Raw genomic sequence first — 14,765 nt, forward strand, 5'->3', positions numbered from 1 at the left:
TGGGTCTTCTGGGCAGAGAGAGGGATGCTGGGAGAAGAAATGAGACTCCGGAGATGTCCGGTAAACCCGGAGGTGGATGCATGGACCACAGCAGAACAGCGGCCATGTGACAGGATACAGTGCCTGGATTAGTCGGGATAGAGTAGTCAGGAGACTGCCTAGCTAAGGCCTTAGCTTTAAAATATTAATAGGCCTCCGTGTCATTATTTATATCGCTGGTGGGTCTGAGAGAGTCCCACTATACTAGGCTACATCTCAAAACACAAACCAAACTAGGCAAAGAGCCACTAACACTGAAGATCCCCTGGGCCTGCAGAGGAGTGGGTAAGGGAATCGCTGTTGCAGGAGCTTCCTTCCCGGACTGTCCCAGCCACAGGGACAATCCTCTCCAGGGTCTGGGCTCCTGAGTGTGGGCACTCACACAGGAAGAGCAGGAGGGGATACCCTGTATACCTGAGGACCTGGCACGCCTCTGGTGTCTGGCCCAGACACCTGCCGCTCAGTCTTCCTTGTTCAGAAAATCACTCTTCACTCCGTGAGAACTTGTTAACCTAATGGGGCTATGCTCCGTGCCAAACGCCTGCAGCCAGTGGACTGACTGTGAGTTAAGCCCGCCAGGTGGATCTGGTAGGAGTGGCTGTGCCCGGTGTCTGTGGGGTCAGACTGAGACTATATTCTCCTGGAATCACACTTAGCATCAAGGGCCAGGGGTTTTGCTCCACAGAGGAGAAAGGCACCGGAGCAGCTAGCATGCACCAGGTCTCCTTTTCCTTCACCCACCCAAGCCGCGAGTACTGGCTCAGATTAGCTCGGCTCGGTCTACATTTAGAAACCAGAGATCACCACGTTGGTTCTGATGCAGAGAACAGCTCGGGAGACGGCTCTTCTGCCCCTAGTGGTTCTGTGGACAAGTTCATTGAGTCGCCCACAATTTCTTCCTCCAAATAAAGGAACTCGGGAAAGGTGGGAGAAGGCGTCAGGCTAATAATCCAAAATTGACAAATTGAAGGTAGTTTTTCTAAGCGAAGTTTTGGTGCACTGAGTTGAGGAACACCGCAGTAGGTTTTGAGGGCCAGGTTGGTAAACTGGGGCGACAGAGCTGGTTGTTCTGTGGTGCTAGGTCAGTGCCACATTTTTTTTTTTCTTTTTCCGGAGCTGAGGACCGAACCCAGGGCTTGCGCTTGCTAGGCATGCGCTCTACCATTGAGCTAAATCCCCAACCCTCAATGCCACATCTTTGTCAGGAGAGATTAGCATCAGAGCAGACCTTATAATCATAATCATTCTCAGTAGGTCCACTAGGAGGCAGCAGAGCCTCCTCTGGTTATTCTCACTTGGGTTCCCAAATGTGGGCGGGGCTGAAAGACGAAGGTGACCGTGGAGAAGGGGAGCCCTGGAATATGTCAAGGGCTCCTGACTTAACTCTAGGGGTCTAACTGCAGTAGAATTACAGTTTGGAGAGAACTCTGGTATCTCAGGCCGCATGGGTCTTTTTGCCTACTGCATTGTCAACCATATAACACATTTTATTTTTATAATTAATTTTTGGATTAGCATAAATAGTAGAAGATTTCGTTGTGGCATTTTACATTGTGTTTTACATTACAGCCTCATAAATCCTTCCTCTCTTCTGTTCCCTGACCTCACTGGCTGGTTTCCTTTTTTCAGATGGGCCATCCTCTTATCATTCACATGCACTACTGTTTCCCACCCTCTCCTGACCACCTTTGTAGTTCTCTCTCTCTCTCTCTCTCTCTCTCTCTCTCTCTCTCTCTCTCTCTCTCTCTCTCTCTCTCTTCTCTCTCTCTCTAATTAAGTTCTGCATACAGAACATGCCGTATTTGTCTAAATTTAGATTATTTCTTTAACTTAGTACATGAATATATCTTTTTTCTCCCTCTCTTTCTCTCAGCACAGTCCATCTATTTTCTTTTAGATGTCATAATTTCCATTTTTATCTATTTTAGTACATAATTTAGTTTTTTTCATTAGACACCTCCTCTATTTTGTAAAATAGAATTAACACTATAGGACAGATCCCCGGGAATACAAACGACTCGAGTCTAGATTCCTTTCTGTTACTGGCAGGTGTCACATGTGTTTCAACCCTGAACAAAATACCAGCTTACAGTCTAAATTCAAACATGACAATAAAATACATTCCATTTTCCAAGTTGCTGGTAATAAATATTTACATTTAAAAAATAGGTTTTGTTTTTTCTTTTAAAAAAGAAACAGCATGCTTTAGTATACAGAATATGGAAAAAAAATCATGTTGCAGGATCATCACCTGGTATATAAAATGGCCTTTTGTATTCAGGAATACCTTCCTCGGGGGCACTAATATGACCTACTCAGGGTGTTGTTCAAGTATGTTCCTCAGAACACTACATCTACTGCATCTAGTAAGAAGCAGTGTTCTCTAGCATCTGCAGGTATCAGTATCGTCTATACCCACCCCCACCACCTCCTCCTCCATACAGATCTCCATAACCTCTCCCACCATAACCCCCTCTCCCACCATAGCTTCCACCTCTCCCCTCCCACCATAATCTCCCCTGCCTTGGAAACCTCCTCGGCCACCCCCTCCCCACCTGCTTCCTCCACCCCCTCCCCACCCTCCTCCTCCACCCCTCCCCACCTTCCTCTTCCACCCCCACCCCACCCACCTCCTCCACCACCCCATACACCCCTTCCTCCCCACACCACCTCCTCTACCACCACCTCCTCTACCACCCCAGCCACCCCTCCCTCCGCCTTCTTGTCTCTTCTGCCAAGGGGGCATTTTAGGAGGTGGTGGTTCAATTTCATTTGACCGTCCTTCCCTGTGTGGAACCCTTCCCATAAGCACCCTATTAATGGCGCATGCCGTCTTCTCCCGGCTGATACCACTGCTTGTCCTGATGATCTTAGACAGATCCTCACGGGCAGCAAGCAGATGTGTCAATGTGACTGTTGTCCTAGGTGACAAAGCATAGCGCTTGGGCCGGTAAATTCTTGCTATGTTGTCTGTTTTTGCCTTTGCTCTATCGGACCATCCAAAGGACTGCACTGTCATATCCAATTGTTTTATTAACATCCGCCGGCGGCACTCGTATTCAAGGAAAGAGCATCATTAATTCTTTCCAGCTTTTCTGCCTGTTCAGAACTTAAATCAACCTTTAGCAATGGTTTTTCCCACATGACTTTTCTGGACTTTAGAGAGAATATCCTTCACCTTTGATTCCACGTGGCTCAGCAGAAGTGGAATGTCTGAAGTGTCTGACTTGGGGACCCCAAGGGCATCACATATAGCTTGAACTTCCTGGCAAATTTCGCTATTTTTATCTAACTGAGAATGTTTATGTTTCTTCTTCTGTAATATTTGTAAAGCTTGAAGTTCTGTACTTAAAAACAACAGAAGTTTCAAGCAGTCATCCTTCCTCGTGAGGCGCTCTTTAATGTCTCCTGACACGAGCACTGAGTATGGGCAGGCCATCTCTTTAAAAAAATAAAACAGGGGCTGGGGATTTAGCTCAGTGGTAGAGCGCTTACCTAGGAAGCGCAAGGCCCTGGGTTCGGTCCCCAGCTCCGAAAAAAAAGAACCAAAAAATAAAAAAATAAAAATAAAATAAAACAAAACTACTTATCGCAAGTTGGAAGCTCTCTAGGTCATCTCTCCCAGATGAAGTGATGCTTTCTTCCAGGTTGCATAATGACTTTATCTTGGAGCCTAACCAAATGCAAAGCTCCGAAAACTCAGAAGACAGTCCACCCTCTGCTGCCTTGGAAGTGCCTGCTCCTCTAACAGTGGACCCTTATAACCCAGAGCCTCCAAGGTGTCCAGAACGTCCCCCTCCATGCTAGTTTCGGGCCGAGCTCTGGCCTTCTCATGGTCTCTTGGCCCAAAGCTGTTCGTCACTCTCCATAATTTAGTTTTTTATTGCCTTTCCTGTACGTACCGTAGCCCTTTCCTGTGGACTTTCTGCTTCCAAGTTGCATCTTGCAACTAGAAGTCTTTGACCCAATAGTATTTGGCCCTGATACTGAATAAAACGGGAATGTGCGCTCTGCACTTAAGGTCCAAGCCCCGCCCCTCCAACCCGCCACTGTCTGCTGCCTTCCTGCTCCTCTAGCCTCACCCGGTTGCCTCTCCCTTCACTCTCTCTTTCTCTGTTGCACGTTCCTTTTGGTTCCTTGAGCCGTCAAACCCTTGCTTGCAAAGATGAGGGTTTTAGGAGGCTTTGACATATTCCAGGGCCCCCCCTTTCTCCTCAATCACCTTAGTCTTTCAGCCCCGCCCACATTTGGGAGCCCGAGTGAGCCTAACCAGAGGGGAGGCTCTACTGCCTCCTAGTGGACGTACTGAAAGCATTTGTGATTTTGCATTTTTTACCTCGCCCCCCACCCCTCATTATTTCACAGCTGAGGCTAATTGTGATGACCTGTTTTCCTTTGTTTATGTTTTTCTCACTTTCCACAACTTTAAATTATATGTTCCCTCTATATCTCCCTGCAATATGTTCTTTCTTCATATAGTTCCGTCTGAAATGTCTTCCAAAAGTTCTTGAGTTAAACGCCTGGTTCTTAAAGCATTGAACCTTTGGGAGGTTGGACCTAGGTGAAGGCAATTAGGTTACTGGGGACGTGCCCTTGTAGGGGGTTATTAAGACTCAGAACTTCCCTTTCTATTTCCTGGATGCCATGTAATAAGCAGTCTCCTTTATGACAGTCTCCTGCCGCGATAAAAGGAACCGACTCGCCCACCCCAACAGAGTTAAGCAACCATGGTCTGGAATTGCTGGAGTCATGAAACAAACAAACAAGCCCACTTTCTTCCTTTGGAGTGATTTATCCCAGGTATTGGTTATTGAAACAGAGAGCGGACTGACAAATTGCTAAAGGCAATATTCATAGCTAGAATCCCTGGCGTCTAAAGAGTTATTCTTCTAAACGGTGTGTGTCACTTAGGAGAATGGTTAGCTGCAAACAACAAAAGCACCTGATGGGATGGCACTGAAAAACGTAAGGTTTCTTTTTGCTACCCGAAGAAACCCAGCTGTTAAAAATCGCCAGCCTGGTGTGGTCTCACGGCGTTGGAACCATTGGTACCCAGTTTATCTGCATTTCTGCTTCCTTATCCTGCCGTGTAGATGCTCTCCCTCCGTTGTTACCTCCTGGCTGTAGCATCACTGGTCCAGAGCATCATGTCCAAGGGGAAACTGGAGAAATGAAGAAGGGTGATGTCACTCAGGTCTTCTACAGTGGAAAGCAGTGTCTCAGGGGCTGCTGCACATGCTTTTCCTGTGCCTCATCTGGAATTGTGTCTGTGGTTTTGGCTTCAAAGGAAGTTGGAAAAAGTTCCTTGTTTAACATGGAAAACCAAACATGAGTTGGTTTACTTTTTATTTTACGTATATGAGTGTGTATTTTTGCCAGTATTTGGTAAGCACCCTGAATATGTGCCTGATGCCCTTAGAAGCCAGAAGAGGGCGCTGGAGTTCTGAGCTGCCACGTGGATGCAAAGAACTCAACCTGGTCTTCCAAGAACAGCCGCTGCGCTTAACCACCGAACCCCATCTCCAAGAGCAGTACCTTACTTCCTTTATCTTAAAGCCTTTTTCTTTTTGTAAATGAGCTTGTAAGGTGGTTTTATGAAATGTGTTGTTTAGATACAGGATAAGTAATGAGAAAACTTAAGGTCACCGCATTCTGGCCCCACATAAGCACTGCCCTTGTTAATTTCCTTTTTTCCTCATGTCTTTGGAGGTGGGGGTGGGGTGGGAGGAGAAGCATTATTTATGTGGGCAGTTTTGATTCCATAGAGGAGCTCAAGTTCGTTGAGTCTTTCATCAGGAAAGGTAAACTCGATTCAAAGGTGTAGGTCGGTTTCTTTTTCCTTCCTGGATCCCCCTTGTTTTCTGTCTTATATCCTGCCTCAGTTCCTCTCTTTAAGACTTTGATTTCTTTTATCTAAGGGATGGTGAGAGCCCAGGACCGTCCTTCCACTACTTTTTCTTGGTGCTTAAACAGGGGAAATCAGGCCCACATGAGGAACCAAAAGTTTTGACCTCTGAGAGATTGGAGCTAAAAAAGATCAGGTTCATCATTTGGTAGGAATCTGGAAGAGGGTGTCACACAGAGCACCTAGGGTCCTGCCCAGCGTGAGCTGCATGAGAACCCTGATGTTAGCTCATCACTGATGCTTAAAAGGCGCAGACAGACAGATTTGAGTCTGTGAATCTTGGAGGACTGTGAATGCCAGCAAGCACTTTTGCTTTAGTAATGACACAGGTGTCACAGGCTATAGACAGATAGACAATAATGTGCTATTGCCAGGCTATAAAGAGCCATCCAGTCTTGACTACAGCTGTCGTCATCATATCAACTCTGAGTTTAGGGTGAGATCACTTGGAAAAAAAAAAGGGGTGGGGGCATCAGTAGTTAGATACTTAGAATGTAACATCAACACACACACACACACACACACACACACACACACACACTCTTTTAGGAAGGAATTCAGTGGTAGAAAATTAAAAGGAAAACAGAATGATGTAATTGTTGAGTATATGGTATTTCAGCCGTGGAAAAAAGAATTTAGAAACTAAAACTAGAACTTAAGTTTCCACCCACAGGTTGGAATGAGGATATAAATGGACTTACAAATGGGGCTGTCTTTGTATTTATGAGGAAGACATTCTTTTGTGCTTATTTTCTTAAAGACAATGTTTACATTAAGTGGTTCTTGAATGTAAATGCTATTGTGTCTTAGTTTGATTCTCTGTAATAAAACACTGACCAAGAGCATTGTGGGGGTTGAAGGATTTATTTGACTCCCACATCCTGATGGCAGCCAAAACAGAGAGAAGTCAGGGCAGGAACTCAGGCAGAGGCTGGAACCATAAAGAAACGACACATACGGGCTTGCTCTTCCCGGCTTGCTCAACTGCTTCCTTGTATCAACCAGGACCCAGTGGCAGCACCTTCCACCATAAATCTGGGCCCTCCCACATCAAGCATTAATTAGGAAAATTCTGGGTGGTGGTGGCACGTGCCTTTAATCCTAGCACTCAAGAGGCAGAAGCAGGCAGATATCTGGTTTGTGGCCAGCCTGGCCTACAGAGAGAGTTCTAGGACAGCTAGGGCTATGTAAAGAAATCTTGTTGAGAGAGAGAGAGAGAGAGAGAGAGAGAGAGAGAGAGAGAGAGAGAGAGAGAGAGAGAGGAGAGAGGAGGGAGGGAGAGAAAGAGAAAGGGAAGAAAGAAAGGGTGTGTTCATGGAGTCCTTGTCTGAGGTAACAGAACCTTTTATTTCCCACAAATTCACTAGCCATGCTTATGTAGTTTCTTGGATGGCCTATTTTTCTTTTCTTGTTTTTTTCTTTCTTTTCTTTTCTTCTTTACATGTTGGGAAAGTGGTTTTAGAGTCTCACAGTCTGTAAACTTCCTGGCTATCTTACTTTCAGAGTTTATCTGAGACTTTTTTTTAGTTTTCTATTGATTCTTTGTGAATTTCACGCCGTGCACACAATCCCACCCATCTCCATGTTCTTCCATATCAGTCCTCAACCTCCCCCACCAAAACAAAACAAAACCCAAAATGTGTCACCGTGGAAGTTGCAGTGTGGCATGGAGTGTTGTCATGTGTCTCAGTGTGTCATACCGGATGCCCTTTTGCCCACTTTTACTTGCAAATGTTCATTGCAATGAGTCATTGGTCTGGTTCAAGGTCTCTGGCTTCTGCTCCACGATCAATACTGGATCCTCACCTGGACTCCTCTCCGATATTGTTGCCCTGTGTCATGGAGATCCTGCAGTTTGGATGTATAAGACCATCCCCACTCCCTTCACATGCTCCAGCAGTTCATAGATGGGGTAGATGTTGGGGTGAGCCAACTCAAAGCCCTGGATCTGGGCCTCGGTGGTGGCTGAGCTGGTGAGCCTGCCAGCTCTCCTGCACCTGTGGTACCAGGTCTGGCTCTCCTGCCTCCCCGCAGCCAGCAATAGAAGGAGCCAGCTCTTCTGAGCTCATGCTGTGGGGGCCAGCTCTCCAGCACTGCTCTGGTGAGGGGTGGGGCCTTAGCTGAGGCTTTGAGCTCATGCTGTGGGGGCCAGCTCTCCAGCACTGCTCTGGTCAGGGGTGGGGCCTTAGCTGAGACTTTTAGATGAGGACTCCTAGTGTTGTGCTGTATCTTTCTGTTTATATATAGGGCAAATCCTGAGGCAGGAGCCGGCAGTGATAACTCTTTGTCTTCTGGACCTTTCTACCAATGCTGGTTACTATACAAACCTATTTAGAAAGCTTACACTGCTTAAGGCAGAGGAGAAATCTCCCACACTGAAAAGAAAACTAACCTTCTTCTTGCTATGCCAAGACTTCCCCGGGGTACCTGGTGGTCACCTGGAGTGATGGAGCTTTTGGGCCTCAGTGGAGCAGAGGCCCATCCTGTCTTCAGAGGGCGGGGACATGATCTCTAGTCCTGCTTTTCCTTCCCTTTCTTTCCATCCCTCCTTCCCCTCCCCTCTTCTTTCTCCTATGGTGAGAAGTTACTTTTCACTGCCTTGGTTCCTCATAGCTCCCCCCTCCCCCCGGCATGCATTTCCCCTTTATAGTCCTACCTTTAGGCCGCCATGTCATTGAGGAGGCCGTCGTTATTCACCTGGGGGAATATATGATTTGCCAGGGCAAATGTCATCAGTTAGGTTTGTTCTTGTCTCTGTAATCATTTCCTCTGGTGCTCTTGGACTGTCTTTATTTTATTCTTGTTGATGAGAAAACAAAAACAAAGACCTCCAGAACCCAAATAATAAAAGTTAATTTGTAGTGTCTGGAGTTTGGCTGTCTGGTGTAGTTTTCTTCTAACATCTGGAGTCCTAACTTGAGAAGTTTAAATAACCTTCAGTAAGTTTAGTCACGTATATAAAATCTATTTAAAAAGGCGTTTTTGTTTTGTTCTGTTTTTTTTTTCTTCTGTTTTTACCACGGCCTCATGTAGCCAAGGTTAGCCTAGAATTCACTATATAGCTAAGGCTGTCCTTGAACTTCTGATCCCCCCTGCCTTTATCTTCTAAGCACTGGGATTACAAACATAGATCATCCCTTCTTATCTTTTTGTAATTCACTTCAACATAAACCTTTTGTAATTTACCTGGATTGTGTGATTAATCATCTTTACTGATTAAATTTCATACATGTACAAGATGAGGTTTGTTTTCTCTCAGCTCACCCCTCCCCGTTTGTCTCTCTCCCGCCTCTGCCTTTCTCCAGTATGGAGGGAGATACACCTCTAGGCAAGTCTGCAAGGACAGTTCTAGAAGGAGCAACTACGAGGAGATTTCCTCTTCAGGGCGGGTAGCCCCTTCTCACTGGGGCTTGGACATCAGAAGGCGTGAGAAAAAGCACCTGGGCCTGCCTGCCCTCACTGTCAGGGAGATTGCTTCTTTCTCTGTTGTGACATCAGAATTGAGCTCCTTGGGGTCTAATGTGGCCCCAGGACCAGGGAGTGGGTGAGTAGGAATCAGAAGTGCTGAGGTACACAGCTCTGTGTGAGGAACACCTTCCGGCTTCTCAGTCTTTCTGGCATGCAGGCACTTGTTGATTGGATAGCCCACGCCTACTGGTTGTAAGCTGTTGTAGTAAATCCTTTACAACACACACACCTACACTTTCTGTCAACTTGTTTTCTTGCAGTGGCATCAGTCTTCTGTCCTATCATGTGTCCCATGCTGCTAAGCTTCTATGTGGCAGCCCCAAAGTGAGATGAGGCACTAGGACCAACTTCCTAAATGACAACCTTATAGCCTGTCTAGTTCCTTCACTAGCCTGCTAAGCCCAGGACCCTTCTTTGCCAAGTAAAGAGCATTGCTTGTTCTAAGGGGAGCTGTCTGGTCTCTTGTCCCAGCTTCTATCCGTTAGTGGCTGGCCTTACTCAAGATAGTTTCTTTAAAACACACGTTGTGGCTCTCCGGGGACTTGAGAGATAGCTGACATGGATGTCTTTGTGTGTGTGTGTGTGTGTGTGTGTGTGTGTGTGTGTGTGTGGGTATGTATGTGTGTGGTGTGTGTGTGTGTGTGTGTGTGTGTGGTATATGTGTGGTGTGGTGTGGTGTGTGTATGTGTGTGTGTGTGTGTGTGGTGTGTGTGTATGTGTGTGTATATGTATGTGTGTGTGTGGTGTGTGTGTGTGTATGTGTGTGTGGTATATGTGTGTGTGTGTGTGTGTGTATTTGTGTGTGTATAGCCACTCAGCAACCCCCAACACATTAAATTTATTAATTTATTTACTCTGTGAGTTTGTTCGTTAAAGGACAACTTTTGGGTTTTGACTTTCTTCTTCTATCAAACACATGAGTATGGGTGCTGGAGTTTGAAGATCATCAAGCTTAAGGGCAAGTGTGTTTCCCTATTGAGCCACCCTGACAGCTTCCCCCTACCCCCGCCCCCACCCTCCCCCACCCCACCCCACCCTCTGCTTTTTCCCCAGGTACTGGAGGCCTCTTTCTCTTTCTTGCTCTTGGTCCTCCTCTAGGTTTGAGCATCTTCTTTCTGAGGTCCTGTCCTTACCAGAACTTTTGTTACTCCTATGCCCAAAGTTTCTGGGTTCTTGAAGACCCCCCACGCACTGTAAACTGCCCAATTCCACCGCTCTGTTAGAGGCTTTCTACAGGGTTTAGATCCGAGTCTTTTGCTCTGATCCACTGACTTCCCAAGACAGTAGGATCTCAGTGGTGCACACTGAGTTCATCCAGATCCAGAATGGGAACTGAGCATCACAAAGATGTTTATCTATTCTCCTTTTCCAGACCCTCTTGACTTAACAAACACTCCCTCTCCAATGGACACCACTCAGACTTACTTCCCTAGGGGTCCTCTCCTTGGCTGTCTAGTTCAAAAACATAAACTTATCTGTCTGGAGGATGAGAGAAAACAGAAGAAAATTTATTCTTTTTGGTAATTCTGTTTTGGCCACAATAAACTTGTGGACAGCCTATATCCTGAGAATGATACTTTTGACTTTAAAAACCTTAAAGAAAATTTACGCAATGCTGTGACAAATGCTCTTGTGTAAGAGGATTTCTACACAAACTGGAAGTGCCCCTTTCTTTCCATGTTCTGAGTAACGATCTCCATTCTCGTCCCCCCATGTGCTCTGGAAACTGCTGTGTGGGTGCACTGCGCACTGTCTCATCCTTCCCGGCTGTTTCATGGGCTCCTGCCCCATCAACAGCTTTGAGAACCGAGGACCAAGGGATCCAAGGGAAGAGGAAAGGAGATCCAGGTGACAACTTTAGGGGTTCCTAGTTAGAGTAGGATTTCCTTCATCATCCTGTGGTAAGACATGAATGAGTTCCCCTGCCCTGGATTGAAATCATAAAATTCTCTACTCCTTGCTTTCTACAACGTCCCTTGTGTACACACTTTTGTGTCTGGCTGCAGAGTGTTCCTTATTTCCTGGACTATGAACCTGATGTCACTGCTCATGTCACTGCTTCTTCTCTACACACATTTTCACCTCTTACTACATCAGTGCCAACCTAACTCAGGTGCTTTTTGTCAAAAAGGGGGTTGCTCCCACTCAAAGCCCCTCTCCGGGGATTTTTCTTCCTTTCCCTGAGGGCTCGATCTTGCTTCAGTTGTTAGAATGACAGACAATTGAAGCTTTAATACCATCTCATGACTTTATGAGTGTTAACCGACCAAACGTAGCCAATATTCTGCCCTCTGCTTCTAACCAGCTAGGTCCTAAGAGAATGACAGGACAACTCTCGAAGCGTTCTGTAGTTCTGGGAAGTCATCTATAGTCTTGATCAGAGAGATCTGGAGACCCAGAGATTGGACTATAAACGTTGTAGTCTGCGAAGAGCAGAGAGGAGGCCTAGAGGAAGTGCCTCATGCTTACAAAGGAATCTATGTGGTCAGCAAGACCTTGACTCATGTCAGCAGATGACCCAACCTAGCGAGGAAAGACTAAAAGAACCTAGTCCCAAAGACATTAAAGTCCAGAGCCTTATCTGACCTTGACAATATCTAGTTAACGTTTTTGCCTTCTTCATGGTCTAAAACTCCCAACAGGGAAGCACAGTGGTAGAGTAAAATAATACAAAACAACAAGCCCTTCTAAGTTTTAAGAAAAGATGAATAAGGGGTGTTACTACGTTCCCCACCACATTCCAGCTTCTTCCACTTTGCATCATTAAAGGGCCTGATTTCCTGAAATCCATCTCAGCGTATCTCTTCACCAAACATGGATAGAATCTTTAATACTTCAAAACATGGTGCTGAATCCTTGCACTCAAGAGACCCCTTTCTAGTTCATTCATCCAGTCTAGAATGCCACATGAACTCATAGGACATCATTATGAACTCCCTTGACATCATCATAGGTTGAAGAAGGAGGGGACCTTGACCTAAGACTCCAAGATTCTCCAATTCTGCAAGGAAAGATCCAGAACTAAATTCTATCATATGCCACTCTCCTTTAATCCCTGTTCTATACATCCATCCTTTTCCTGCCTGCCTTTCCACCTGCCTGCCTGCCTTCCTTCCTTTAACACAATCAAAACAGTTGGAATGTTTGATCACACGTGATGCCCTGTAGAGAGGGATCAGTCACTCTGTATATGATATCTAGTACAATGGTTCTCAACCTGTGGGTCGCAATCCCTTTGGCAAACCTCTATCTCCAAAAGTATTTACATTATGATTCATAACAATAGCAACATCGTAACAGTAGCAGCAAAACTAATTGTAATGGTCTTAGGCAGGGCTGCTCCATGGGATCAGCTTCCTAAGTGATGGCTTTACATCCCATTGAGTACCTCCAAGGACCACTAATCCACGAAGCTCAGAGACTCCCATCCTCTAGTCTGTGTAAGCCCTTTCCATTGCTCTGTAGTGGGTGTTGGCTCTCCTATCCCGGCTTCGCCCACAGTTAGTGGCTGCTGTTACTACAGGATGTTTTACCTGAAATCCATCTCTTCGTGTCTCTACTGTATCTGGAAAGACTCTATTGCTTACAACACAATCTATTCCTTTTGTTCCTCTAGAGAATCCTGACTAATACACAAACCTTTTGTGACGATTTTTGGTTTTGTCTTTGGTCTTAGTTTTATTTTGAAGTAATCCTTAGAACAAAATTACTATTTGAAAGTCTTTTTAAATCTAGAATTGTTTGCTTTGATTTCACTTTGATGAAAGATATATTTGATATCTATAACTATCTATATCTTTCTGTTCCTTTAAACATTTTATTACAGTGTGTGTGTGTGTGTGTGTGTGTGTGTGTGTGTGTGTATGTGTGTATACACCCATGTATAAGTGCCTTTATTGGATTAACCATTTTGTTGGCCTTCCACTTTTTCCCCCCTGTATTTATTTTCTTTTTAAACACATTTAGAAAGGATTTTCCTCCCCTTACTAAAATAATGTGCTCCACTTAAAACCCAAGGAGCTATTTCTGAACCAGGCAAAAGATCAACAGTCCTGTAGATAGTTTTATTTATTTTTGAATTTTTTTTTTTTTGGTTCTTTTTTTCGGAGCTGGAGACCGAACCCAGGGCCTTGCACTTCCTAGGCAAGCGCTCTACCACTGAGCTAAATCCCCAACCCCTTATTTTTGAATTTTATGTATATTAGTATTTAAGGTAAATGGAGAGAGAGAGAGAGAGAGACAAAGATGGGGAATTAGATAACACAAACAGTCTCCTGGGGGTTGGGGATTTGGCTCAGTGGTAGAGCGCTTGCCTAGGAAGCGCAAGGTCCTGGGTTCAGTCCCCAGCCCCAGAAAAAAAAAAAAAAAGGAAAAAACAAACAAAAAAAAAAAAAAAACAGTCTCCTGTCTCAAGAGATTGAGACAACAGAGACTCTGCAAGCCAGGCCAAACTCTGTTTGAAACAAGAGTATAGAGAAATGAAAAAGACAAAGAGAAACTCATCAAGGCAAGACAGTAGGAGGCTGGGGCCATCTTGCTAAATGACAGTGTTATAGAAAGAAGGAAGACTAGTACAGGAGGTGGAGCGCCACACAGGATATCGGAAGCAATTGGTCAGCAGGTGGGATCTCGTGTAGCTGCTTGGTTCCTTCCTTCTCCAGTCCCTCTCTGGATTATATTGTTTTTCACTAGTACAGTTCTTCCCTTAGAAGTATCCAGTGATGTACCTGTTCAAGGTTCCCTTCGAGATAATCGACCAAGAGTCCCAGCTAAACTCCAAGATAGCTTAGGATGTTTACAGACGATGAGGCTCTGGAAACTTTCCCCCCAAATTAAGTGTAATCTTACTCAAAAACAAGAAATAAATAGACCATCCAATAGGACATAAACCAAGCATGGCTAGTGCATTCATGGGAAATAGAAGATTCTGTTATCCCAAACCGGGACTCCATGAGCACACTTCCCTTTACACCCTGTCCAGAATTGTATTGATCGTTTTAGCTTCAAAAGAGGTTGGGAAAATGGAACCTGTGTGAAAACCTTTGAGTTGACTGGAGCTGGCTGACCTGGTGGCTGTGAAGGGCCATTGCTTGAGCTGGGCCAGGCAGGTGATCCAGCTGTGGCCATAATACTGTTGGGGTCAGTGCATTGTTTTCAGGTGTTCTCGTCTGGGGTTTCTAGGAAAGTCCTAGGGTTGTATCCTTTCTACAGGATTCCTAGTGGTAGGGCTTCTGTAGATTTCCTGGAAGGGACTGGTCAGCAGCTAGCGTCTCCATTTCTTTGCGAATGGCAGCAGCATATAGGGACACAAGGAGTCTAATGGCGGGGAGGTGGATACAGGAGATGACCAACA

The 14,765-nt window shown here is 45.4% G+C and overlaps 1 pseudogene; it reads right to left on the bottom strand.

Annotated features, from left to right (window-relative positions):
* Positions 1-2,387: 2,387 nt before the first annotated feature.
* LOC116901005 lies at positions 2,388-7,785 on the bottom strand (annotated as a pseudogene).
* Positions 7,786-14,765: the final 6,980 nt, after the last annotated feature.

Source organism: Rattus rattus, chromosome 5, assembly GCF_011064425.1.
Source record: "Rattus rattus isolate New Zealand chromosome 5, Rrattus_CSIRO_v1, whole genome shotgun sequence".
Classification (NCBI taxonomy): Eukaryota; Metazoa; Chordata; class Mammalia; order Rodentia; family Muridae; genus Rattus; species Rattus rattus.